The sequence below is a fragment of the Bidens hawaiensis genome, unplaced genomic scaffold, assembly GCF_021521415.1.
Source record: "Bidens hawaiensis isolate Kalapana, Puna unplaced genomic scaffold, B.hawaiensis_p1.1 tig00001179_1, whole genome shotgun sequence".
Classification (NCBI taxonomy): Eukaryota; Viridiplantae; Streptophyta; class Magnoliopsida; order Asterales; family Asteraceae; genus Bidens; species Bidens hawaiensis.
Window position 1 is genome coordinate 705,162 of NW_027491068.1, and position 27,858 is coordinate 733,019.

The 27,858-nt window shown below is 36.5% G+C and overlaps 1 protein-coding gene and 1 pseudogene across 2 annotated transcripts in view; one reads left to right on the forward strand and one right to left on the reverse strand.

Annotated features, from left to right (window-relative positions):
* Positions 1-27,858, forward strand: part of LOC143562362 (large ribosomal subunit protein eL32z) — a 120,226-nt gene that overhangs the window by 53,751 nt on the left and 38,617 nt on the right. The window lies entirely within an intron of this gene.
* On the reverse strand, positions 7,150-9,218 carry LOC143562351 (protein IQ-domain 26-like; annotated as a pseudogene). Its single transcript, XR_013140470.1, has 3 exons — positions 8,874-9,218; positions 8,583-8,759; positions 7,150-7,826 (listed from the first exon to the last, which is right to left on the reverse strand). The product of XR_013140470.1 is annotated as a protein IQ-domain 26-like (transcript).

Genomic DNA, 27,858 nt, shown 5'->3' on the forward strand with positions numbered 1-27,858 from the left:
GCTACCATTCTTGCGCCCGCCTGGAAATCCGCGCTCGCGCCCCTCTCGCGCCCCTCTCGCGCCTCGGTGGTGTGGTGCTCGCGCCGCGGGGCGCGAGCGGATGGCCTCACGCGCCCTTTCTCGCGCTCCACACCCCTCAGCCTAATAAGTTTTTGCCCAAAAACTCGTTCAAGAGGATACAGTGGGATTTTAATTCAAGTTTTTGTATATGACGAAACTGGTCCTCCTACTTTGTTTCATAATTAATTTAATATTTATAAAACAAACCTTTTTGTTTAGTATTTAATTTAACAAACCCCTAAACTTAATTTAGCGTTTCATCTGCTTAACGAGATATTAATACTTCTAATAATTGACCACAAATATTCGACGGTTATTACTTTATTATTTTATTGTTTCGATTTTTCGTATATTACACTAACAACGTTAAGGGGAAGCCAATTGAACTAAGGAGTTTTTGTTGTTGTGTTTCATGTTTTTACTTTTTAAACCAACATCTGACTAGCAGACAAATTAAGAAGATTCCTAAGGTACTTAATAATACATAATTAGTTACACAAGTCTCACACAAAGGTATATTAATAGCACAAAGGGTCTTCTATATAATTTATATTAATATCATGATTATTACTAAAATAATTATCATTTTAGCAATCATAACTATCGTATTACTTATTTTAAAAATAATATAGAGAACAAAAAAGATGGTTACAAGCCAACCCAAGTACTCAATACCTTGTACAAAAAATACCATCTTTATTAGAGGTGTTTTATGTAAAATGGTACGGAGCTCAATGCAAAGAAAAAGGTTTTTTTGGAACACTCTAGACATTCCTCTATACGCCTTGTATAAGAATAGGGCATATATGGGGTGTCAGTTGTCCATAGTAGGCCTAAAGAAAATTGGAGAAGCAATGGTGTTTTGGGTTTATTATAAGCCTATACTCTATTCCTTCTAGAAATCTATGTTCGAATGCGTAGTCATTTGTCTTTAGTATTTTTATTTTAGAGTAAAGTACAATTTGTGTCCTTGTATTAATTGGGCGAGAGCAACTTGTGATCCCATTTCCAAATTCTCGCATGTTGAGCCCCTGCGGTTTACGAACAAGATCTTTGCATTTCTCCGTCTATTTGAAATTTTATTGGGCGTAAGACTAAGGGTATTTTTGTAATTCGTGTCACCATTTAATTATTTATTAGAGTAAAGTGCAATTTGTGTCTATGTAGTTTATGGGCGAAGTCAACTTGTGTGAACTTGAATATTATTTTGTGAAATTGAAACTGCGTTTGTGAACATAAACTTGAGTATCAATTTTATAGCCGGAATAAGGGTGAGTTCCACCCTTGATTATATGTGTCATCTCGTATATGTATATTTATGTGTGTACGGGTGGGATCTAGAGAGAACTCCTTTTAAAAAGAGAACTAGAGAACTAGTAAAAAATTATTTTTAACTATTTAAAAAAAAAATATTTTATGATTTTTTTTCTTTCCTCATTCTAATAAGATGATATTGATACTAAAAAAAAAAAACTTGTCGGTGTAGTACTATAGTGCATATGTGCACTAATGCCTATTGCATATATACAATAGTGTTTTATTGCATATAATACAACACAATTGCATTATCCAATACACACTATTGAATATATGCAAATACGACACTAATAATTGTATGCAAAACACATTATCGCATATATGTAATACAACACTAATGCACATATGCACTATATCAATTTTTTTTAATTTTTGTATATAATATAACATTATTGCAAATAAACAATACAAACAACTATATACATGCTATTCAACACTATTTCAAATATCAAAATGCACACTATTGCACATATGCATTATAAAAAAAGTCGGTGTATTGCATATTACTCGTTAATTTTTTAATTTTTTTAACTTTTTTTTATTTTTGTTTTTTTGTGATGAAGATTAACAACATATAAGAAGGATGAAAGAAAAAAAATTTAAAAATATTATTTTTAATTAAATTAAAAATACTTCATTATTAGTTCTCTAATTCTCTTCATAAAATAGAGTTCTTTCATGATCCTCTCCCTATATGCGTATATGCACATTTGATATTTTTTATGTTTAAAGAACTTTTTTACATATAAAAATCATTCTCACTAATGTATTTAATACTCTTATATGCTAGCTTTTAATAATTTAAAATTTGTATTTATGTAATTTACCCTAAAATCTACTTATTTAAATATTCAATCCAATGATTTCAAGTTGTTGTTGAAAGATGGAGTTTCTTCTAAGTGACAAGAGTTAATGTCTTATTGTGCTTGTTTTTAATATAAAAACTACACACTCTTCTGCAACATTTATGATATAAAAACTAAAAGGTTTTTTATATGTTGTCCCGGTGTCATTCTTTAAAGAGTGACCCATCGAATATTTAGACATGCACGCGTTCGGATGAACAGCTATAGTTTCAGTTCAAACTTTAAACTTAATACATTTTATTTCAGATCCATAGTTTGTACAATCTCACTTTTAATACTATTATTGACACTGGCCATTCGTTCCCAAATCAAATTTTAGGAAATTAACCAAAATAAACACTTGAGTTATCTGATGTATCAAATTAAACATTGTATTTTCGTTTTGCACTTACTAACAATGGCTAATCAAACATATCAGAATTTAACACATGGGATCTTTCGAAACCAAGTGCGCAATCCACTAGCCACAAGGAGCACTATAAAACAAGCTACATATGCATCTTTGGAAGTAAAACGACCAAAGATGAAAATCGCCGATGAACTTCGCCCAAAAATAAAATGTTGGAGGCGAATTTCAAGCAATGTTTAAAAGTTGTCAGGGATTTCACTAAAAGACCACAACCCGTAGAGTCGATATTATTTGCCGTTCTCAAATTTGTATCACTCTTGTCATATGTTAGAAAATATTGCTCAATTTTTCTAAGTACCAGAAAAATCATATTTAGCTTGTTAATTTAAACGGTGAAACTTCTTTTTTTTGTGAATTGGACTTTTTTTAGGGATATTGGTTTTTAATACCCTAAACTTTCACCCGTTGGTTAATATCACTCTCAACTTTCGATTTGTTACTCACTACTCCCAACTTTCATCACATTTGTTTTTGTCACTCCCTCACTAACTCAAGACTAACAACGTTAGTTTTTTTTGTTGATGTGTCGTTTTTCAATGACGTGGCACGACTATGTGACGGGTTTTAAAAAAAATTGTGGGGCCCATCCACAATCTCATCTTCCTTTTTTCACACATAACCAGCATAACCCACCAACCATCTCTACCACTACCACTACCACTACCACTACCACCATACAATAACCAGCTACCTACAACTAATTAATTTCAAATCAAATAACTATAACATGGAATGGAATTCTCACTTGAAGTTGAATTAGTTCTTCAAATTCCAGCCCCCATCACCATGAACATCAAACCTCCTATCATTGTCATACACTCATACGACCGTTCATGGTGGCCGATCCGTCATTGATTTCACGGAATACATCACGAACGCCCCTCTAAATTCCTTCTCCTCACCTTCCTTCGTCATCTTCTCAAAATACCCAACCCTAACACCCCATCTTCGTCTGCATCTGATGGCCTCAAACAACCATCTCTCCACATGAGGATCGCATGAAATCTACCACCAACCACCGCCACCATTTTCTCCGATTAAGGGTTTTTGCCGAAGAAAAAGCAGAACCAATTGGAGATCGTTAGAGCTTAGGGTGTCATAAATTGATGATAATTGTTATATGGTGAAGAAGAATGAGAGGATTTATTGCTTGATTTGGGGGATTTGTGATGGGATTTAGTAGATTGTGTAATTTAGGGTTTACACCCTGCAAATGTTGCTCAACTGATGTTTGATTAGGATAAAAACATAACAATGCTAAAATAAGTAATATCCAAGTAAGCATGCCATGTCAATTAGAAAAAGCCACGTCATCATCATCACTAACGACGTTAGTCTTCAGTTAGTGAGGGAGTGACAAAAACAAATATGGTGAAAGTTCGGAGTGGTGAGTAATAAATTGACAGTTAGGAGTGATATTAACCAACGGGTGAAAGTTGGGAGTATTAAAAACCAATATACTTTTTTTTTACTAATAAGGTTAGTGGTTCATTAGTTTGTGAGTGGAAGGTCTTGAATACAAGTTTCAAAGACAACAAAAACTAAAAGAAATTCGTTATGCAAAAGAAAAATGTTCGTGGATTTTTGCAATGACATAATTACAAATTTTGTCCTTTAAACAAAGTCAAATTACGGGTCGTGTCCTTTTTTTAGTTTCCTTGCAGGTGGTGTCCTTTAAACATTTTTTTCCTACACGTTACGTCCTTTACGCTAACTGGGTTAGAAAAACTCAATTAAGTATGACATGTGCCAGACATGTGATGGGCATAATTGTAATTTTAATATATCCTTAAATTTAAAAATAAGAAAAGAAAATATATATAATACATTCCCCTCATTTCTCTCTTCTTTCTCTCTAAGCCACCACCATCACCATAAATTCCAGTCACCTCGTTGCAGATTCCATTATAATCAGATGTCATCTTCATCCTTTCCAAATCCTAAAACCCGAAATCAACTTCATCCTTTCCAAACCCTATAACAATCTCTTTTGAATGCCGACAAGATTTAGAAATCTTTTGACTTATATTTTGAAGAACAACAAAACTACAAAGAAAAGGCTTACGAAGACGACAAAGACCGGTGGGGATAGGCGGCGATTGTCGTACATCACTTTTTGGGCAAATAGGCGGCGGCTGATATCAGTTCATAGCATATCTGTGTGGTTAATTGGATGTGGAAAGAAATAATTTCAGATCTGCGGATGAAGAATTGGATGTACGCGACCTAATATTTTAGGGTTTCATGGTCGATTTAAAAAGTTTGGGCTTCGTGGTGGCAGTTGCATGTGTTGGCTGTTGTGTAGTGGTGGTTGCGGTATGGTGGTGTGGTTGTTTCTGGTGGCCGGAATTTGTGACGGTGGCTGGTGGTGGCCGACTTAAGAAAGTATGGTTTTGTGGTGGCAGTTACAAGTGTTGGTTGGTGTGTGGCGGTAGCTGTGGGCTGGTGGTGTTGTGGTGGTGGTGGTGTACATATAGAAGGAGGTGTTTGTCAGTTGTGGTGGTGTATAGAGAGAGAGAGAGAGAGAGAGAGAGAGAGGTGTTTGTTGGTGGTGCTTATTGGGGGGTGAATGCTGAGCGGTGGTGGACTGGTGGTGGAGGAATTGCAAAGAGAAAAGAAGTTTAAGAGAGAGAGAGAGAAAGTATTATTTACTAAATCTTTTTAAAAAAGACAATTTATGGAATCTGAACGAGGGGCGGGAATTTATGGTGATGGTGGTGGCATAGAGAGAAAAAAGAGAGAAATGAGGGGAATGTATTATATATATATATATATATATATATATTTTTTTTTTTTTTAATTTATGAATACATTAAAATTACAATTATGCCCATCACATGTCTGACACATGTCATACTTAACTGAGTTTTTTAGCCCAGTTAGTGTAAAGGACGTAACGTGTAGGAAAAAAATGTTTAAAGGACACCGCCTGCAAGGAAACTAAAAAAGAACACAAATCGTAATTTGGTTTTGTTTAAAGGACAAAATTTGTAATTCTGTCTTTTGCAATCCCTATGGGCTGTATGATAATGTATAAATCCAAAGGTTATCTTACTGTATGTCACGATCGAGATTTAAAAATGGGGGGAAGTGTAACAATGTGTGGGGACAAAAGGTGCATGTGAAAGGGACCGAACTAGCCATAAGTGAAAGGTTTGGTGACAAGAATATTAATCTCTTCTTATCCTCTTGCAGTTCCTTGTACCATTTCCAAAATAAATTGAACCAACCAAGAGTTTTATGTGTCCGTTGAACCTCAAATTTATGCAAGATTGACCAATTACTAGGATCTTTTCTTATAAATTATAAATGTTGAGTTTTTTGTTTTCGCTATCAAATTAAACTCCCAAAATGTTATGTAAGTAATTTTATTATCACGATGTTTCAAATCCTTCGACTCACTTTGTTTACACATTTACTTTTAAGGATGTGATACCATGTCATGCTGGCTAGACATGTGTATACGGGCCGTATAGGCTACGCATGACTGACAACTGTACGAAGGGGACAAAAATAACAGCTTTTTGCAGCCTTTACGGTCATATAGACCTATACGAGTCGTATGGGTATTTAATTGCTCGTATGGCATCTGGTACACCATAAAACCTATACGGGTTGTATCAGGCTACACGACTGTATAGAAAACTTTTGTAGAATAACATCATGATATAATCTTAAACGAAGGTTCTCGAGGTAGAACGACAAATTACTTAGAACCTAATGATAAACTTAAATTATTGACAACTAGTAAATTTTTAATATTAAATTATATTACCCATGACCTATTGGTGGTATGATGTTTATTCTTACATATATATATATATATATATATATATATATATATATATATATATATATATATAAAGAAATGGGTTTAAATCATTAAAGTGTAAGATAAAGTAAAAAATGGAATTTAGGTGTTGAAATGAAAATAGTTGCTTTGTTAAAACAAAAAGAAATTATATGTCAAAAACTTTGGCTATTGCCAAAACTATTTGAATATGTAAAAAATAAAAAAATAAAAAATAAAATCAATTAAGCCTGTATACTGCATTGCGTGTTATCCGTGACAAAAACAGGTGAATAATTGGAACAGAAAGCAATGAGTGGTGGATGACCAGCTTATCAGACATCACAGAATTACCACCAACCAATTCTCATTTTTAATTGATTAAACGCTTCACAAACTTTTGCACATGTATTGTACCAGATAAAGAAAACGTACAAGGAGGACTCGATATATTAATTAGTCAATTGTTCAATTTACAATTAAAAATGACATCATGTTATTATCCATTCAAATTTCTTCAATGTTGATAAAGTTTGGTTATTTAAAACTTTTTTTAATGATATAACAAGTACTTTGAAAAAATAATAAAACATCATTTAATAATAAGCATAATACTAATATATATTTGTTATGTGGTTCAACAATAACTTACTAATATATAAATCAGTAAATCCCAAATCCAAAATCCTAAAATCATATTTGATCTTCCCTTCAAATGTTATGCCCAATTCCGCAATCAGATGAACTCAAATATCAAGTTAAACGTTTGTCGAAGAGCTTTGGTACTCACCATCGAATATCTGAATACCTGGCAAGCCTACCCGAAACCGCACTCTTGAAACTAATCGACTCTTGAGCTTGTGAGGTCGACCTATGCATTTTCACCCCATAACTTATGCTATTTCTTGGCTCCGTCATTTCATTAAGTGACATCTTCTTCTTGTGCCCGAATCCAAACTCGGGCCTTTGCTTTGGCGCACTTTGGGACCTTAACTTGGCATTGAATGATTTTGTGTTAGCCATGTAGCTCCGGTTGCTTGACGACCCGTCTGTGCACACGCTCTTGGATGGAGAGACGGGCCTGAACCGATTAAGCCCGAGATGTTGAGCCCACTCAAACTCATGGCTTTGCGAACTGGGTAAGGGTAAACGAGCTGGGGATTGGTGTCGCTGAGGTGACGAATGGATTTTGGGCACTCGGGTTATTGATATAACCTGGTGTCCAAGCCCATGTGTTGGGCTTTCTAGATCTTGATCTGGGCCTTCCTGTGTCCATTTCCACAATTTTTGGGCTTTCTTCAATTATGGGAGTATCAAAAGAAGATGACAGCCTTCTACTGTGAATAGATGTGGTGTACTCACTCCTTGCCTCATCGAAACCCTCCTAAAAAAACATATACCATTCTAAGTACACACAATGTTTGATATAACATAATAAGTTTTGTAGTTAACGATCAGATATTTAATACATTACATAAAAATCATGGAGGTATTTAGATAGAACACGGTTATTGCGAGAACATGCAAAAACACAATAAATCATTAGTTTTACCAATCTTAAAAAAATATATATACAGAAGATGGTTAAAATGTACTAATGTTTATCCATATCTCCAAAAATATAAAAAAATGTTAGAATAAATATTATTTACGCCTAGAACTTACAGATTTTTAATCATATGTAGTAACTCTTATAAAAGAAATAATAATAAAAAAACACAATATAAACAAATTACTTATAAAAGTAAACAAATTACATTAGAAAATATCAAAATATGAAAATATTTGTATTTAGGTAATACAAAATTATAGAAATATGAATCATTATTTATAAAAGTAAATAATTTACATTATAAAATAATTTTCAACAATAATAATTTGACAAGTATCCTCACTAAAAGTCTAAAACTTGGTTTTATATTAAAATCGTCCTCATCATTTCAAATTTTTGGATTCAAAAATTAAATGCAAATTGACTTTTTACCCCGTAAGGTACAATAATTGAATATTAATTTCATGTATCAATCAACTTTATTGCAAATAAAAATAAAAATATATATCTTTAAAAAATACCCAGAAAAATAAAATAATAATAATAATAATAATATATTTAAAAGTAGAAGTTCAATGTGCTGCTTACTTTAGAATTTTGAAGATTGTTGATAGCATGAAATCTCGGCGCACAAATGCTAGATTGCGCTCGCACCATAGCCTCCATGCTGCGCAGTGTAGCGGCTGCTTGTTTCCTCACCATGTATCCTCGTACTAACGCTTGAAGTTTCACTAATCCCTTTAATGCCCTCAATGCTTTCCGTGACTGTTTAATTATCACTCATTAGTCACTACCCAATTCCGTAATTTAACTTCATAAAAACAAAATTAATAAATAGTTACAAAAATAAAAAACAATATTTAATGTTAATATTAATACCAAGTAACCACGAAACAACGATTGAATTTTGACGGCGGCTTTAAACTCATGACCACCGCCGACAAACCCGCCTTGACTAGTCAACTTAACGACAGCAACAGCCGCTTGTGCGGCGGCAACGGCAGCGTCCGCGGCGGCGGCGGCGGCGGCAGCAACAGCAATTGCGTGGCGGTTCTGTTCTTCCTCGGACTGAGTTGAGTACATTGGTTTTGTCGGCGGAGAAATGGTGGGGTCTCTACGTGACCGGCCAATGCATGAGAAGTTGTTATTCCGGTCACCGGAATCTTTAGATTTTTTAATACCGAAAATGCCCTTGAGCCACCTTGTTGCTCTGCCCATTGTTTGTTTGTTCTTCTACTTCCAGAATCTGGGAAGACTGAGAGAGAGAGAGAGAGAGAGATCTTATTAATAAAAGGCAAAGGACCCAGTCTGGATTGGATTATGTATGTATATGTAAAAGAAACGGACATTTGAATTGAAAACATATTTAAAAATGATTCAAGGGAGAGAGAAAAATGTACGCTATATTTGTTGCGTAAAATTGTCACTTTAAAGGTTTTTAGTAAGTTTTATTTAAATTGGTGAAAGGAACGAGACCAAATAAGATGCTATTTAAGTATTTAAGGGGCTGTTTGACAAACCTCTGAATGATTAAGTGCTGAATGGGTAAGAGGTCTGAATGAGTAAAGATGATCTGAACCATTAAGAGCTTAACCATTAAGAGCTGAACGAAATGTATCTGTTTGGTTAGACATCTGAACAACTGTGTAAAATTACTATTTTACCCCTTTGCGTAGATTTGATATTAATCTCATTCAAAAGATCTAAATGATTTTAAACAAACTAGATTTATATTTATTAATGAAAAAAATATATCAATGTATATTTTAGTTCTTTAAACAAAAACAGGAAATTAAAATCTGTAAGTAATATAGAGTTAAAAATTTTTAAACTATTTATACAAATAATATACAAATAATAAATTACTAAACAAAATTGTAAAATAATACAAAACAGATTGTAACAATTATATTTTGGCCTGCATTTCCATGAAGCCCCAATTGTCCAGTTTCCAACTCCAAAACCAGAAACCGGTAATGGATCTCCACCGGAGACCTCAAGAGAAGCGGTGCACGGCGGCTAGTGATGGTGGTGTATTGGCAGACTCTTGTTGAACAACATACCATTTCCCCTTTGTCTCTAACCCTTTTTTCTGGTCGCCAGTCATCAGATAAAGCTCGATCGATTTTCCGGTGACCTTCTAATGACGGAATTGGAAGGGTGATGCAAGAATAAATGGTGAAAGGTTGTGGTGGCTGTGTTCGGTTGTGGCTGGGGTCGGTTTTACAGCGATGGGTGACGGCGGTTAGGGTTTCACCTAGAGCCGCATCTCCGGCGAGCTCTTGCTGGTTCTCCGACGACGACCCATCACACATGGTGGCTGGATGATAAATGGAGGGTAATTTGGTCTTGACTCCATTCAACAACTATCTGTTCTCATTCAGCGTTAGTTTCATCTGAACCATTTAGAGGTATTTTATCTGACCGGATCAGACCCATTGGTTGAACCAAACACTCTGAATCTGACCGATTAAGACGTTTGCCTCTTAATGGGTCAGATTCAGACTCTACCAAACAGCCCCTAAGTAAATAGATAATTTTGACTAAGAAAATCTATTATTGAAAAGTTTATGTAGCATGCAAAACGCAAATTGTGTTTGACATAAAACCAGTGACAATTGAATTCAAACATGAAACACTTATCGGGTTATCACTATGTTAGTGCTTGAAGGTTCACCAATGAGATTTTCACGGCCAAAATGTTTATTTGATTGGTTGATTTCTATGTTTAAGATTTGTTAGGTTGCGTTAAAAATTGATTCGTATAAAAGGACTAAACACGAGAATCGTGTTGTATTCATAATCAACACTTGTTTATAACATTTACGCTTGATACTTTGTTTTATTGCGCATGAGGATATGGAGCTACTTACTTGTGACCAATAGGTCATGTATAAATAATGTTATGATCTTAAGATCTATGAATGTAGTTTGTAAAACTGATTAGTACTTTTCAAAAACACAAAAACACTAGTGGTGTAACTTATTACCCGTTTATCTTTCATTTTGATGTGAAAAATGTCTTAAAAGTAAATCCAAATAACATTCTCAATCAAATAATAATAAGATAATTAATAAATATTATTATTAAAATTTATTATAAAAAGATTTTATGAGAAAGATAAATCGTGATGGAAAATGATGGCAGAATCAGATTCTAAAAGTAGTTTTAGCTCAAGGGGAAAAGAGTGGGAAAAAAGGGGGTCGTGAAAGTGAAAGGTTGATGGAGAGTGACTCAAAAGATATTGTTGTATAATATTTTATATTACTAGTTTATAACAGGGAAAAAATGTTATTTAACAAGAAATTAAATTACTAATAAAGTTTATGTATATATAATTATTAGAAGTACTTTTATAAAAATATATGTTAACCTAAATCTTGTATTAAATTTTAATATATAATAGAGAAAAGCACTTAAAATCCGTAAAATGAAACACTTTTGCTTTTATGTATGTATAGAGCAATGTGCTTTACAAAGAAAAGATACCAAGTTTTGTAGGCTTCTATCTTTTGCTTCTGACCATCTCGTGAACCCTCTTAACATTACCACAACCAAACCTCTGTTTTGCTATTACCAATCCCACATGCAGCTCTGACTTGTTAAGGTACAAGTTATACTACTATCTAAATAAAGTTGCTTCCTGATGTAGTCCCTTTCATGTTTACAACATCCTCTCTGTACGTACCAAAAGAGAAGCTCTTTTCTGTAAAGTGGTATAAGTATATTTATATAATTCAACCTATAAAATATAATGCATATAATGAATACATAATAATAGGATTTATTAGCAATTATAAGGTTAACATATATATTTAGAAGAGGGTTGATTTATGTAAGACACTTTTTTAATTATTTTTATACATATATGTGTTTGTAAAAATGTTCTTAGTTTTAGTACTGTAACCTGTTTTAACTTGTGAAAATTGATGATTTACACTATGTGGTTTAGTTTTATGATGCGATCTTGTTGGTAATTCTAGACCGTATTTGCAAATCGGTGGATATGGAAGGACCTGAGTTGATAAGTAGTTTCCTAACTGTAATATAATTATTATGGTAATGTCCTCACCAAATTAGAGTTAGATTATAAATACATGACTTGGTTAGAGGCTTTAGATCAATAAATAATTATTGTGACGAGTTTTTGAGTCACTTTTCTCTTACAGTAATAAAATGTTTGATCGATCATGTGTCTTAAGACCTAATTAATATGTTGGCGGTATATACTCATTATTTCTTAATAATTACATCATATATCATGAACATATTGTAAGATCATGCCACCATTGCTAAACCTTGTAATGGTCAAGTAACTATCTACATTTTAACCTTTTTAAAAGTATATATAAATCAAAAGAAAGAAAAGGTACGATGGAATCTTGGATGCATTTTCTGGTAACTTATGTAACAATTTACAGCTTACATAGACAGTCTAAAAGGACATGGACGATTTTTGGATGTTAATAAGAGAGAGTGATAGTTCGCAACTTTATACAATAAACAAATTGAATTTTGAAACGGGTTTCTGCTTATATCATAAAACTATATATTTTCATTTTTTGATATTAATATTCAATGATTTACGAAGAAAGAAAATTGGGATTATAATATCAAATTTCCTATGCAAAATATCATGATTTATGAAATAAATTACACATTTTTAGGTTGACCGATAATAATCCCAGCTCAGAAAACTATTGGTTGAGAAAACTATTGATATTAAAAAATGTGTAATTTATAAAATCAAATTTCCTATTGAAAGTATCAAAATGAGAAGTGATTTAGAAACAACAAATCAAAACTATAATTGTATATTGATTATTTTACTGTTTCCTAAACATTTTTGTTGTTTCTAACTATGTATAATAAAGAAGATATGAGATTAAAATGATTTATTATGAATGAGTTAGCTTTTAACATGTAAGTTTGGAGTTCACAAAATTCGAATAAGAAAGACGGTTTTGACATTTTAATAACAAAGTTAAAGATTGATTGACAGATATATTGATTAAAACACAGTTTGTTTTATGGGTACAGAAGTTAGCGTCTGTTGATGTTGATGTTGATGTTGATGGAGCAACACTTGTGTTTTTCAATCAATAGGGTCATCGAGGTCAACGGAAGCTTTTCCAAATGTGAGGCCAAGTCTAGTGTAGTGGTTCAAAATTTTAGCAAATTACTCAATTTCCCTTATACTTTTAGGATATACTAGAACAAATTCATATATACATACATGTGATCATAAAAACATGAATACTTGTTGTCTTGGTTTTTTTTAACTAAGAGAAAAAGAGTTTACCCGATAATAGTATAAAAAACACAAATCAAATTTGAGTATCTACTTTTTATACACATCTAACAATACTATTAAAACATTACAATTGTCTACATAATAATCAATTAGGCTGTCCACATAGGATGTCACCTATATATCATGTAGATCATTGTTAGGGTGTAGAATTTATGCTGAGGATCCTCTATCATTGATCGTTTTGTGGATCAATAATCCTTACGATATGTTCCGGATTGTAAAGGATCAAAGATTCTTGGTATTATATTTTTATATTAAATAGTTGTATTTGAATGGTGTTGTGTTTGTTAGATATAACAGCTGGAGGACTAAGTCATCATATTCTTGCGCTACTGGAATACTTTCGCACGTGGTCAATGATGAAGAAACGGCTAGTGGAGTGGTGGCGTAAAAGTAGGGATTTAGTTAGTTATCATTTTTTATTTATAATCAAGATAAATGATCTGTTAGAAAAACACATGTTTTACACACACTCTCGAGCAGTCTCTCATTCATAGCTCACACACTTAGCTTCCATTGTAACACTGATCGATATCTCCACCATTTGTAACCTATTTTGATATTAATAAAGTGGTGATTGATGAGTTGTCATCACCCGGGGTTTTTTTCCTTTGATCTAAACAAGATCAAGGGGTTTTTCATCGCAACAAATCACGTTGTTTATGCTCATTTTGTTCACATATCCATTGTTATCAAGTTAGCACTAAACCTTACTAAACGAATTTGGATATATAATCCTTAGTAGATTTTTGTCCAAAACAATTTGGCACCCACCGTAGGGCAATTGGTGCTATAATCCAGAAAATACCCTATCAATTTTCAACATTTTCCATCAATACCACTACCAATGGCCTCTCAGTCAACCTCTGCTTCATCAGCCATGCCATCTTCTGTTCCTCTCTCCTCAAGAACTTTGCCACCGATGCCTCCCCCAATCACGGGGACAACAAGGGCTGCTGCTGCTGGAAACAAGACGCAACTACCAGTCTTCAAGAGCTCGAAAACTACTGCTGCTACTTCGGTAGTTAATACTAACAATGATGTTTCTAATATGTTTTTGCGGGTCAAAACATTCATGAAGCAACAAAACAAGACTAACCAGAGGATCCTTCGGGAGATAGAAGACCTCAAGAGGATTAAGAGGCCGGTAAAGGATCAAACTCCTCTGATGCCCAGGATGTTGGATTTTAACACTCCAATATCCCTGGCTCAACCTACTCAAGGATCATCCATCCTTCAACCAGGAGCCATGAATCTACAGACTCACGGACCCTCAATTTTCCAGCAAGGATCTTCTATCCTTCACCAGGGGTCCATGGGTCAACAGGTTCAAGGATCCTCAACTTTTCAGCAATGATCTTCTATCCTTCACCAGGAGTCCATGGGTCAACCAGCTCAAGGATCCTCGGCCTTTCAGCAAGGACCGTTGATCCTTTAACCAGGATCCTCCGGATCGTATCTTCAAGGATCCTTCAACTCTCAACCACTAGGAGCCTTTATATACAATCAAGGATCTTTATTCCAGAATCAAGGATCCTAAGGGGTTCAACATCAACGATCCTCCGAGGTCCATGAAGCAGATATAATCCCCATGCAGACCATAGCTTCCGGTGGACCAACTCCAGCAGCAGACGCTTCTTATCTCAGCCACTCTTCTGGAATTCCGACATTTACACAACAAAGAGGTAACACGCATGATCCTATATCCTTAAATTCTAACCGTGGTTCCATGCAGGATGCAGGTATCAACCAATCTATGGCTAAGGAACTGCAGAAACTCAAGGATATGATATCTAGCGTACCAGGGGTGATCCGTCCAATTCCTGAGATACCCGAGGGAAGCAATTGTCCAGATTTGCTCCACCAATCTGTGACGTGGAGATCCCGAAACGCTTTCAAACCCCCAACATGAAAGTTTATAACGGGACCACTGATCCTGAAGAGCACATTGCTCAATACAGAGAAAGGATGGAAATCAACCCTATTCCTGAGAGGCTCAAGGAGGCTTGTCTCTGCAAGGGTTTCGGATCCAGACTAACAGGATCTGCATTAAAATGGCTGCTAAGTCTTCCTCCCTTTTCTGTTACCTCTTTTTCACATTTAGTTCACTTGTTCAACAACCAATTTTGAAAAGTTAACTAGTGACTTATACCGAGTTATCCAACCTAGTGATGAATCCCTTAGGGATTTTGTTACAAGGTTTGGCAGGGAAGCCCTGGAAATCCCTAATCTTGATATGGCTACTGCTGTTGAAGCATTCAAGATGAGACTTCAGAAGGGATCCTCCTTTTATGATGATCTTGTGATGACTCCTTGTAGGTCTTTGGATGAAGTACGGAACAGAGCATTATGGTTCATACGGCTGGAATATGACAAAAGGATCCAGGAACGGTTAGGGGTTCAAACAAAGCAAGAATCCCCTGACAAGAATAAAGGATCCTCATATAGAAACAACAATTCGAAGCCGTACTCCAAATTCAACAATCAAAACATTCGGGCATTTGAAGAAGGAGATGATGATGAGGATTACCCTAGCATCTCAGAATATTGCTTCTCCATAGATACCCACGGCTTGATTTGTGCCATGAAGGATCTAGGGGAGAAGGCAAGGTGGCCCCGAAAGAACGAGAAGTCAACCACCTTCAGAGACAAATCCAAATGGTGTGCTTTCCATGAGGATTTTGGCCACTTGACGGACGATTGCATCAGTTTAAGGAGGAAAATTGGATACCTCCTGAGTAAAGGCCATTTTAAAGAACTATTGGGAAGGAAAAACTCCAGGATCCTGGAGAGGTTCCTCAAAAAGCAACTCCGCCCCCACCAGATGCTCAAGTGATCAACTTCATTTCCGGAGGCTCAGACATATGTGGAACTTCCTTCTCCGCAGCTAAGAGGCTGGCTAAGGAGACCAAGTTGGATAACGGGGAACGACCGGTTATATCCACCACCTTGACAACAGATAAAAGGATCTTCTTTGATGAAGAAGATAAACCAAGCATCCAGGATCCCCATCATGATAGTTTGATTGTTACTTTGTTTATTGCTAACCATTATGTTCGCAGGATCCTAGTCGATGGTGGAAGCTCGGTTAATATCATCCAACACGATGTGCTTTAGAAGATGAATATACCAGACTCGGAGATCATCCCAAGGACATCAGTGCTAGTAAGTTTCAGTGGCGAAACCAAGAAGACATTGGGGGACATCAAACTCCCAATATGCATTGAAGGGATATATTCTTACAAAAAATTTTGTGTTATAGATAACCTTTCTTGTTGCAATGTTATTTTTGGTAGGCCTTGGCTACATGGGATGAAGGCGGTGGCCTCTACTTACCATCAATGCATCAAACTACCAACTCCTTGGGGAGTAGTAAGGGTAGATGGTGACCAAGTCGAAGCCAAGAACTACTATTTTTCATCAATGAAGCCAGCAGCTAAACAGACGATAACATAGTAACCACAACAACATCCTAGGGACGTGCTGGAAGCTCGGGAGAAAGACATAAAGGAGGTATCCTTGGATCCCGAGGATCCAGATATGAAGGTGTTCCTAGGATCCAGTATCCCTAGTGAGATCGAGGAGGATATAATATCCTTCCTAAAACGAAGAAAAAGTCCACGTTTGCCTTCAAACATTCAGACATGACAAGTATTTCTAAGGAGGTAATTACTCACAAGTTAGGCCTTGATTCATCTGTTAAACCCGTCCATCAGAAGCGAAGAAAAGTCGCTCCTGAGAGGAACGCGATCATACAAGAAGAAGTTGAAAAACTTCTTAAGGCTGGTACGATCAGAGAGGTTAAGTATCCTCGATGGTTAGCTAATGTGGTTGTTGTTTCTAAAAAGAGTGGAAAGTGGAGGGTGTGTGTCGATTTTACTGATTTAAACAAGGCATGCCCCAAGGATCCTTTCCCGTTACCACATATAGATTCCATGGTGGATGCATCGGCAAGACATGAGATGCTCACCTTTATGGATGCTTCCTCTGGATTTCAACAAATTCAGATGGAACCATCTGATCAAGAGGATACATCATTCATGACTCCCACCGGTATATACTGTTATATTGTTATGCCATTCGGACTAAGAAATGCATGGGCAACATATCAAAGATTAGTCAACATGATGTTCAAGGATCAGTTAGGCAAGACTTTGGAGGTCTACATAGATGACATGGTGGTGAAGTCAAAGAGAGCTGAGGATCACCTCAGAGATCTTGAAGAAGCATTCAATATTCTCGACCAGTATAACATGAAACTGAACCCGTCAAAATGCCATTTTGATGTTAAGGCTGGAAAGTTTCTAGGATACAAGGTGACTAAAAGAGGGATAGAAGCAAGCCCCGAGCAGATAGAAACCATCATCAATCTAAAATCCCCTGTGAATGCTAAGGATGTCCAGAGGCTGACGGGAAGAATAGCTACAGCAGATTCATCTCCAGATCCTCAGAGAAGTGAAAAGATTTATATAACATCCTTAGGAAAAACAAGAAGTTCGAGTGGAAGGAGAAGCATGAAGTTGCGCTTAAAGCCTTAAAGGATTATTTATCCTCGGCACCAGCTTTGATGAAGCCTGTGGATGGAGAATCCTTATATCTATACCTAGCTGTTTCAAGAAATGCAGTAGGTGTCGTCCTCGTGAAGGTGAACAACATCCCGTTTATTATGTAAGTAAAAGTCTTTTAGATGCGGAAGCCAGGTATTCTCATTTAGAAAAATTAATTCTTGCACTTATTATGACTTCTACTAAATTGAGACATTATTTTGAAACACATACTATTATTTTGAGAACTAATTATCCTGTTAAGAATGTGCTTAGAAAACCAGAATTGTCAGAAAGGATGGCCAAGTGGGCTGTGAAGCTGAGTGCATATGATATTCAGTATAAGCCCAGAACATCCATTAAGTCACAAGCACTAGCAAACTTTGTGACTGATTTCAGCAGTGACATGCAAAAGGAAGCTGACTTAGAGGTCCAGCAACTAGAAGAAACCAAGGATCCTTGGATCCTCTTCACAGATGGAGCATCCAACGTAAGAGGGACATGTTAGGTAACCTACTGAAATAGCCACAGGGGGACATATTACCCCAGTCTATAGCCTGTGAGTTCCAAGCGAAAAATAATGAGGCAGAATATGAAGCTCTGATCGTAGGTTTATAATTAGCTAAACGCATGAGGATCAGGTATCTTCAAGTATATATAGATTCATTGTTGATAACTAACCACTTTAATGGCTCATACGCTGTTAAAGTCGAAAAACTAATCAAATATCTAGATGTTGTGAAGGAATTAGCAAAATCCTTCGAATTGTTTAGTATTGGTCAGGTACCAAGGGAAGAAAACGCTGGGGCAGATACTTTGGCAAATTTAGCCTCATCTTTGAAAATTCCAGAAGATATGAAGATCCCAATCATCCCTATACTCTTGCCAGCAATAGGAGAACAAGAAGTTGGAGAGATAACAACTGACAAACAAATCGTACCTTGGGATCCATCATCCTCAAACAACCAAGTATCCTGGATCCTCCCAATCAAAAAATACATCCAAGATGGAGAATTCCAGCCACGGAGAGTCCGAAATCCTTCAAATTAAAGGTATCACAATACATTTTATTACATGATATTCTGTATAGAAAATCTCTTGCAGGTCCATACTTGAGGTGTATCGAGGATCCTGAAATTCAAGAGGTGCTCAAAGACTTTCACGAAGGAGATTGTGGTAATCATACTGGAGGCAGAGCTTAGGGAACCCCGTAGATCAGACACTATATCGATCTATGATCGGGTCCTTGATGTATCTGACAGTCAGTCGTTCGGACATCATGTTGGCAGTTTTTCAATGTTATCGTTAGCAGGCTAAACCTAAACTGCCTCATTTAATTGCTGTTAAAATAATTTTTAGATATCTGAAAGGGATGCTGAAGTTTGGTCTTTGGTATCCTAAGAATTCAGATTTTGATTTATATGCTTGTTAGGCCATGAATTTTATACTAAGTAAGAATAGGATACTTCTGGCAACCATGAAGAGAGACGCCATGGAGTACTCAAGGAAATGTGATACTTGTCAAAGGAATGCAAACATCCTTCATCAACCAGCAGAACATATGTATCCTATATCCTCATCATGGTCTTTTATGAAGTGGGGCATGGATATTGTGGGCAAGCTACCTAAAGCCCATGAGGAAAAGTATTCATGCTTGGAATGACTGATTACTTTTCAAAGTGGATAAAAGCAGAAGCTTTTGTTCAAGTATGTGAGAAAGAGGTGATATCCTTCATTAAAAGAAATATTATTACTAGATTTGGCATTCCTTCAGAAATTATTTGTGACAATGGTTCCCAGTTTATCGGAAAAAGAACCACTAACTTTTGTGACAGTTGGGGCATTAAGATGATTACCTCTACTCCAGTTCATCCTCAAGCTAACGGCCAAGTAGAGTCAAGTAACAAGATTATCATCAACAATTTGAAGAATAAACTAGGATCTAAGAAAGGCAAGTGGGCCGAAGAGCTACCATATGTTCTTTGGGCTGATAGGACACCACCCAAGAATGCAACAGGCCAAACACCCTTCTCATTGATGTTTGGATCAGAAGCAGTAATCCCTACAGAGATGGTGGTCCCCACAGCCAGAACAAGCATCCGTGATCCTGAGGTTAATAGAGAAATCCTTCTCGAAGACTTGGATACTGTGGAAGAACTCAGAGACCTAGCCAAGATCAGAATGGTAGCTTATCAACAAAGGGTAGCTGGGGCATACAACAAAGTATAAGGATCAGAAGATTTCAAGAAGGAGATCTGGTCTTGAGGAAAGCCTTTCAGAATACAACCAATCCGGCAGATGGGAAGCTAGCACCTAAGTGGGAAGGTTCTTATCTGATCGAGTCGGAAGCAGGAAAGGGGGCATATCATTTGCTCACTATAAAAGGCAACAGGTTACCAAGAGCTTGGAATGCTATCCACCTCAAGAAATACTTTTTCTGATCAGGATCATGTATCCTTTGAGGATCGTGTATCCTTAAAGGATCAGTGATCCTAAAATAGGTAATATCTATCTGATCACTTATTCATTTAAGTTTTTTATTTATTTTAAGGATAACATATTTTTAACATTTGTTATTTCCAAGTTTTAAGTAACAATGCAGGATATTGGTAAGATGTTCATGTTTTGGACAAAAATCGCTAAGGATCGAGTATCTAAATTTGTTAGGTGAGGTAAGGTTCTAACTCTATAATGACAAGTGTGTAATCGTAATATTGGTGAACACAAAGGTTTGATCACGAGGGAAAAATCCCTTAACCAAGATAGTCTTACTTCGTTCAAAACTTATCAAGGTAATCTTTGGTCGAATCTCATCAATCAAGGATTAATTAAGTAATCGTTGGTTGAATCTTTTCGGTCAAGGATCAACAAGGTAATCTTTGGTCGATGAGTATGTGAGTATCGTGGTCTCCGGCACATAAAACCCCCGGACGGTGAAAACTATCACCGTCGACTATATTGATAATAAAAGGTGGTTACAAATGTTGTGGAGTTGATGATCGAGATTACAAAGTAAACTAGTAATTAGAGAGAGTTTATGGCTTCTGCTCTAGTGTGTGTGATGATACATGTGATGATATCTAATCGATCATATCTCGATGTTTATATATAAATTACAATTAACAACTAATCCCTATTTTTAAGGAACTACTCCACTAGTTGCTCCCATAACTTTGACCACGTGCATAAAGGAGTATTGTATCGAAAGTTTAGGCAGACTTGGTCATACAGCCGTTATACATAGCTCTGGAACTCTTCAGAAAGATAATTTATCAAGACACGTCTTCAAGAATAACATATCCTCAGTACTCAGTTATTTGTCACTCAACAAGAAGTCCTATAAATCCGTCACTTCTCCCACTATCTTAGTCTTCAGCTTTGACCACGTGCTGCAGGTGCCTTGTAGCAAAATATTAGGTAGACCACGTCTTATAGCCGTTATACCTATCAAATATTAACCTACACATGAGAAACAATCGTTAGTAATACCAATTGCTGAGGATCCTTGATCCTGACAGAATTTGGAACACATTCTAAGGATAACTGATCAAGAAATATGCCAAGATAACGTATCCACAGTGTCAAATTTTCGTGCCCTAACAGTTCAAATGTCTAAGAGGTTGGCCACCTCTCCTTCACGTTTGAGGTACTTTACTACTTCCATTGGTCTAGCCCACGATTAAGGTATGACCCCCGATGGTCATATCTTCCAAGGTTTAAAGGTTTTCACCTTTCTTATAAATTAGAGTTTCTACACTCTCGCCTGGAGCGCACGCTATCAAACGTATTGTCCAGAGCAGCGGGACCAGCACACGCTTAGTGGCTGACAATTTCGTTGTCTTCGGCTATATGGAGGATCCTACGATTTATGGTAGACGTACCATACCACCGGTTTATAACATTTTCATGTTATCTCACATTAGGGCTAAATCCCGGTTTGGGGGAGTCCCCAGTTAACATCCGCATCTTGGGCTTGTCCCATGTTTTTGGGCTTGTCCCCAGTTTTTGGGCTTGTCCCCAGTTCACGGGCTTGTCCCCAGTTGCACGGGCTTGTCCCCTGTTTATTTATGGGCTGGTCTCCAGTTTGATGGGTCAAATCCCAATTAATCTTATAAGTTCTTTGCAATAGATGTTCTAAGTTCAATCATGAGAATCAAGACTTGTGGATTCAATCCTTAACTTATTTCTACAAGGATCACGGAAGAGTCACTACTTATGGTAACTTAGGTCTAATTAGACCTTATGGTATGATCTTTACTTGTTAATTTATATTCTGAGATCATTATAAACCTTTTTACTTAAGGATTTAAAACCTTTAAATTATTTTTCACAAGGATATTCTATCCTAAAATTTTTATAATTGTTTTTCATAAGGATATTCTATCCTAAAATTTTTATAAGTATTTTTCATAAGAATATTCTATCCTGAAAATTTTTTACTCAAGATTATTTCTTAAAATTTTCAATAAAGCTAACACTATATCAAACAAACTTTCAAAATAAAAATTACAAGCAAATAGTCAAAAGTTTTAGATTATTATTAATCATAAGTCACCTGGACTTATCCAAAACCCTTAACCCGGATTTCACCATTCGAAAAGATGGACCATCCACCAGGGTTAAGCAGGTGTTGCTAACTGTTCATAGAGTGCAGGAAAATAAAGAAAACATGGGCAACAAAGGCTTCATCCCCACAAACAAAGGATCCATCCACCTTTGCCACCCCTTGAAATTGTCTTAAGGATCACTGATCCTTCAACCTAATTATTATTGTCTGTTACAAACCATTACACATAATCCATAAAAACATCAATAAAGGAAAAAACAAGAATGGGCTCAGGCCTTGTCTTCATTATCCTTCATCGCCCATTCATGCAGCCTTCTCAGACTCTACTGCACCTGCTCCTTCCTCAATCTCCACCACTTCCTTTGCTCTACTAGTTCCAGCTCCATCAGCCATCACCACGTCTTCCTCACCACCAAGAGTCACCAAGGTCGCTTTCCACTTCTCAACATCCCAAACAGCCTTGTCGAAGGCATGATCACCAGCCACTGTCGCCATCTTGATCCTTGCCTGCAGCACCGACCTGGCAGCCCACATCTTTGCTTCTTCGGTAGCATGTTTCACCTCTTCTTGGCGTTGGGCTTCTGCTGAGAATAGTTGATCCTCCAACCGCTTCTTATCCTTAGCCAGCAAAGCCATGGCTTTATCCTTTGCGACTGCAACACTTCCCATCCCCTAAAGGCTCTCGCTCATTTGGTTCACAATCTTTTCATAATGATCCTTGCAAACGTTTAGAGCCCGTGGACGACAATTAAGTGAAAGTTAGAAGGATATTGGATCCTTAAAATTCAAAACATCAGGATACAGGATGCTTACAGTGAGGATCATGTCGAAGTGGGTCTCGGGCTCGGAGGATCTCTTTCTTTTGGATGTTGCTGACTTGGCTCTGGTAGTCGTGGTCTTTGGCTCGGAAGAGGTTGCTGCCTTCAAAGCCTCCTTCTTGATACTTTGAGGAGTAATCATACTGTCGATATCCTCTAAGGAGAACTTGTTGGCAGACTTCTGAGATTATTGAGCACCTGCGCAAACCAAATAACAGATAAGTATTCTATCTAATTTTATTCATTTTATTATTCTAATCTTACTTGACATGTTGGAGTCTGAAGAGATGTCGCAGAAAGCTTCAACAAATCTGGCTTGGAAGGTCTTAACCTCGGAATCCAGAGCCAAAAATCTTTTTGTTTTTTCTTCTGTTCCAGGTAGCTTGGCTAAAGATGCAAAGTTCTCAACTGCAAATAAGAAGAAAAAAATATTCAAAGTTAGTTCAGTTTCACTGATTGTATTTCTGTCAAGGATCTAGGATCCTAACCTTCTTAGCCCAAGCCAAAGGTAAATCAGTCCCACCGGGTACGGAGTTACGATTCACAAAGAAAAACTGGTTACTCCAGGAGGAATCATTTAAGGTTACTTTTGAAATCGGGTTGGGTTGACGAGGTTTGGATTTCAACAAAAAACGATTTGACCCTTGGTTAGTTAGAGTATACAGATGAGCCAACTCTTGGACGCAAAACTCGATATTCCTATCCTCTATGATTCTTTCAATAGTGCTCAAGACTCTCCAAACCATAGACATAACTTGGATGTATGACATGCCGGTTGATTCGAAGAAGTTTTGGGTAAAGGAAGGGAAAGGATAAGTGTAACCGATGAGACACGGACATGCCGGAAAGCACACCCAGGTTTGAGAGTAAACGTCACATCGGACAGTGGAATCGTATGGTGGGAAAATAGTTTCCGGTGGAAACAGTGACCAGAAATCATCGGTTTCGGGGTCAGTGAACTTACAAATCTCCATAGAGGTATTTGTGATCAGGTTTTGAGGCTGCATCTCCAATAGCTCGGAATCGAAGAATTCGTCGGATCGTTTAGAGGGAGAAGAAGAAGAGGAGACAGGCGTTTTTCAGAATATTATATTAAAAGGTTGAGAGGAAGAAGGATACCTGAAGAGTTGCCAGAATATGTGGTTATAAAGAGATTGAGAGCATCACATATATAGGCGGAGACTGTTGAAATTCAAGGGTTTGATAATAATTATCTTTGGCAACTGTCTAATCGATTAATCTTTTTGCAGGATTTTCAAATTTCAAAATGACAGCTGTAAAGCATAAACACCCGCCATTTTGGGGGCAATTGTTAGGGCATAGAATTTATGCTGAGGATCCTCTATCCTTGATCGATTTGTGGATCAGTTATCCTTACGATATGCTCCGGATTTTAAAGGATCAAGGATTCTTAGTATTATATTGTCACACCCCGCCAAGGCGGAAACGCAGGATGCGAGGTTTATGGTTTCAGAACGCCTGGACTAGCCCAAAATACTTGACATATTCCAACCGTGTCGCTGACAACAGATACCTGAAAAACATACTTAAAAAGTCAACATAATGTTGGTGAGTTCACGGGTTTTATGGTTATAATGTAAAACCGTTTTCCAATGAAAACATTGAAAGTGTATACGTAGTCTTAGTATGAAATCATTATCCTTGAAATCATAATGTAAGCATGGCCATAGTATGTAATTATTTTCCTTGAAAACAATATATATAAGGCCACAATAGCCATAATATATGAAAACATATCGTTGAAAATATAACGTAGGCTTGGCCGGTGTATGGAAACGTATGCTTGAAAACGTAATAACCGTTGCAATTTTGTATTAAAACGTATAATGAAATCATAACGTAGACCTCATGGTCATAACTGAAAACGTTTTCCTCAAGAAAACCTTTACTGGTAAATTTGTTTTCATGTTAAGCCCTCGTTAATAAAATGGTGACGATAAACACGATAACCAAAACAAGTAGCGATGAGCCTCCGTAGAGTAGCTAAATCTACGAATTAATATGCTGACTCTTGAGCCTATAACCAAGCCTAAACCTGTCAATAATTTGCCCAAGACCGTGCCATCACGGTAAAACGTTAGATTACACTGCACCCAGAAGACCATACAGATCGTGCGGTTAGCGCGACTAACCCTGAGTGGGGAGGTCGGTCCCAATAGTACTATTCACATAATCCTCGGCTAAGTCCATAGTTAATGGTTATAGTATGTGTGCGGTCCTAGACCACATGAGGGCTTCGTTCAATCATGATCACATAAAGATCGAATGTCTTCTTCTCTAGTTATCGTCTTAAATGAGTTCGGGCATGTTAAACAAATACGTTTATGTATGTTTTCAAATAAGTTTGAGTATGGTTCCCCCCTGAGTTTATAAAAAAAAACTTAAAAAGAAAAAGGGGTCGTGAAACTCACCTTGGTCCTTAAGCATGTTTATTAGATGTAGAAAGATGTTAGCCCGTTATCGCATATGTGTAAGCATCAAGATAATCCTAACAAGCAACATAACATAAGTGGTTTGGACTGGGAAATCTTAGTACACGTGTGACTGGGCTCGGACGATCCATTAAAACGTTACGACCCTTTGCAATAAATTGGGTTGTATAATATTTATTGATATATAAATTACTTCAATATCACTTAGTGGTACCCATTATGAATAAGTGTATATAAATACTTATATGAAATTAATATGCATCATGTGTATAACTAGATTTGTGTCAAAGTAAGCGTTAAAAGATATCATCATATATGTTTGTATGAAAATATAACACATGCTTCGTAAATATGAGTTTTTCAACACCTATACACATTTTAGATGTGTTTTAACTAAACGCTAGTGTCATGAAAAAAAGTATAGTCCCATAAGTATATTGCTTACATTTTATAAAGATTTAATTTGGTTTATGTCATAAAGGGTACTGCTCAAATATGCATACCTTTATTTAATCAAATAATTGCCCATGACTAACTCAACATTAAATACAAGTTATGTCCAAGGTCGATATAGTTTCCAATTAATCATATTACGATATAATAGTTTCAATAGCTCTGATTGAACATATATTCTATTAATTATACCTAGACACTTATCTAGTTAACCATTCACTTGTGTCGAATTATTAGTAAGTCCTTCGAACTTCACATTATTATTTGTCATGACTTATCAAAGAAACGTTGTTATTTTATATGGTCAACAAATAATATTAATGATCACCAACAACGTAAATCCTTTTTATGTCCTAATAAATACGCATGGTTGTATTTATTATTTTCCGAAACTAATTTATAGTATATTTGACCATTTTATTTTATCAAAATCAATCTTGTTACTATTTATAAGTCAAGTCGGGTCGGGTCAAGTCGTTTTGGGTTGTTAGAGTACGATCCGGCCTCACACGTGGTTAAATAATCTTAATGTTAAATATGTACATATTTAAATATATTACCGCGTTTTTACCTTCGTGCTCAAGCTAACTACGATTAATCCGAGTTGACCAGCTTTGACATATTGGCCAGATCCAACTTTAATCCAATACGCTCAGTATGATTGTAACCAACCACTCACCTAATTTAGTAAGTAGAGATACAGTACAACCCAACGTCTCTCCTATCACCATTTTAAGATCACTGCAGCCACCATCACTCGACGGGGTTCACCAGAGATGTCGCCAGAAAAACTTACTTCGCCGGAGAACATTGAATCCGTCCCTTGGGCAGTAGATCTGAACCATTCAGTTGCTGGATTTGTCTATCATGCACCACCATCACCTTCAACGTCTCTAGGTCCGTCACAATCCATGCCTAACCCGTCGCCAGAAAATCGTCCAAGCAACCACATATTACTTCGATAATCACTTATACAACATCAAGTTGCAACCTAAACTCACGACCGTCGATATATCACGCCACCTTGGGTCGCCGAAAAGATGGCTGCGTCGGAACCCTAGCCACCGGATGGAATAATCACTAACCTTTAGATCTGGCCGCTGATAGGACGTCTGATACGGATCCCCCATGATGCACAACTATTGGCTCCATGTTCTCTAGCCAATCCCATGTTTATTTGCATTAGTTGGTTAACTCCTTTATTTTAGTTATTTCAATTCTAGAAGTATTAGTGGGTAGTTATACCACTAACTTATCTTCCCTATTTCATGCATATCTTACGTTTCTTGTAAGCCTATAAAAGGCATATTTGGTTTTTAATGGAGAACGTGAACAATTTAATCAAAACAAGTCTCTTTACATTTAGTGTTATTTTATTTTAGAAGGAGATTAGCCAATCTCGAACTTGGCCTCTATCAACGTCCAGCCAAAACAAGGCTTGTTAACCGCCTATAAGTGCAAGCCACCGTTGTTGTTATCCTTGCCGGAATGCACGGGTCGACGTCGGAGAAGAGTGTGGCGGCCGGATATCTTTGGCTGTCACTCTCTCTAGTTGTATTTAGGGTTTTGGATAAAATGAGGCTACCAAGAGAAAATTTGCTTAAATAGGTAGGGTTAGGAAATGGGTAAAATGGTAAATAAATGGGTATGTGTATACGAACCCGTTTAAGTTTAACGCTCCATCGTTGATTCGTTTATTTCTAAATATTCAGCT